Raw genomic sequence first — 2,370 nt, forward strand, 5'->3', positions numbered from 1 at the left:
TGACCAAGAGTGGACAGCAGAAATAGAAGGAATGGGGTTTTAGTTGACAGAAAAGCAAACAAACAAAGTCTAGTAAAGATATGCCTGGGATTTACTAAATGCTCTACACTTTGCAAAGTGTTTTCACCCATTATCTTACTTGGTAATTCATAAAATGCTACAATGAACAAAGGCACTACTGTCAGAAACAGTTTGTAAATCAGTATTCCCTATACTACAAAAGTCACTCAATTTCTGATATCAAAGACCTGATGATAAGAAGGACACCTAGTAGCCTCCTGAACCACCTACTCTAACAAGCTTTCCAGAAGTGATCAGAGGCTGCACTAGTTGGAAGAACTCAGGCCTACAAATTGGGAAATCGAATTTCTGAGACCAGCTCTTCCATTAAAAGCCAGGTTGCTTCACTTTTTGAGGTCATCTCCTTTGTTTTCTTACAGTGATGGTTTGGAGGAAAGTTTATTTGTGACAGACTCCAAATCACAAGCACAGTCAACTGATTCCTCTAAAGGTATGCAGAAACCCTAGAATCACTTAGAATAAGTCAGAATCACATTTATTAATGCAAAACCTGTAAGATCTCATTGAATATTGCATTATTATTAATTTTAATTTAAAGCATATTTATATTCTGAGCCAAGGAAAAACATTTATGCATTCCTGCACAAAACGAGTAGTCTGTACTGTATTAAAACTTTTGGGGGCATGGTGGCTCATGCCTGTAATCTCATAGCTTTGGGAAACTAAGGTGGGAGGATCACTTGAGGCCAGGAGTTCGTGACCCACCTGGGCAACAGTGAGACCCCATCTCTACAAAAAACTTAAGAAAAAAATAGCTGGGCATGGTGGTGTATGCCTGTGATCTCGGCTACTCTGGAGGCTGAGGCAGGAGGACCCCTTGAGCTCAGGAGTTAGAGGTTATAGTGAGCTATGATCATGCCACTGCATTCCAACCTGGGCAACAGAGCCAGACCCTGTCTCTAAGAAAATTAAAATAAAAATTAAAAAATTGGCAATCCCAGGAGGGAAAAAAACCTACTCTGCTACAAGGTATTATGATCACCATAACCAACTTTGAAATGTTTTCCTAAAAAAATGTTTTCATATGTGTACAAGGCAACACTGAATACATTTCATTTTCATTGGATAAAACACATTTTTAAGAAGTAAAATTTACTTTTGAAAGTTTAATTATATGGATTGTATCAACCAATGCTTAATTTAGAAACCTGCATTAAACAACTAATGCTGGATTAATATTTGAAACACTAACTTTTGCCCCCTTATTCCATTTTTATCTTTAGACCCGACCAAAACCCGAAAAATCAAGACAGTTGTGCAGGAGATGGTGAATGGTGAGGTGGTCTCATCTCAAGTTCAGGAAATTGAAGAACTAATGTAAAATTTCACAAGATCTACCCCATGATTGGTTCCTTAGGAACAAGAAATTTACAAACAGAAATCATTCGTTTCAGAGTAACATGGTGTATTAGTTCAATCTCTATTTTTGTCTGTTCCATTTTCTTTGGATTCCCTATTCACACTGAATCCTTTTTGCCCTTCTGAAACAATATGCAATCACAAGTCATGTTGGTCACGTTGGTCTTTATAACAAATCAAAATTACCTTATATCTTTCTGGACCTGGAGTAGTCTTTTAATGAACTTTCTTCTGGTAATCTGGAATATTTTTTAATCATAGAGCTTTAATCAAGTAGTATTGTTTTAATAGAATTAATTGTAATAAAAGATGAATGGTAATAATGTGAAATGTATGCCTTCTTGATTCCAAAAATAATGTTAAGAGCATAGAGAGAAGTTTTTGAAATACTAATAATAAAATAGAGGCTGGGAGTAATGACTCACACCTATAATCCCAGCATTTTGGGAGACTGAGAGGCAGGATGATTGCTTGAGGCCAGGAGTTCAAGACCAGCCTGGACAACATAGAGAGACCCCTATCTCTACAAAACATTAATAATAATAATAATGATAATGTAGATAAAAACTGGGATGAAGATGTCAGGGTTTGAGGAGTAAGTTAAAAGAAGATTCTTTTAGAAGTGCTGGCCTTTTTATGTAAACCCATCAAGGTTGTAGCAAAATTATACCGTCTACTACAGCAGTTGAGAGTTGTCCTGTTCATTTTCTAGCACCATCTTTCATGCAGTCAAGAAACGCTGAGCCCTTACAGTGTGCCAGACTGGAGACTCAGTGATGAATATGACATGGTCTTTGCCTTGAGGAGCTCATGGTTGAGGGCAGAGATAAACATCTACCAGGAATGGTGATACAGTGAGATCTGTTGAATAGAAGTTCAAAGGGCTGGGCACCATGGCTCACGCCTGTAACCCCAGTATTTTGGGAGGCT

Source organism: Mandrillus leucophaeus, unplaced genomic scaffold (assembly GCF_000951045.1).
Source record: "Mandrillus leucophaeus isolate KB7577 unplaced genomic scaffold, Mleu.le_1.0 Scaffold58, whole genome shotgun sequence".
In the NCBI taxonomy this organism is placed as follows: Eukaryota; Metazoa; Chordata; class Mammalia; order Primates; family Cercopithecidae; genus Mandrillus; species Mandrillus leucophaeus.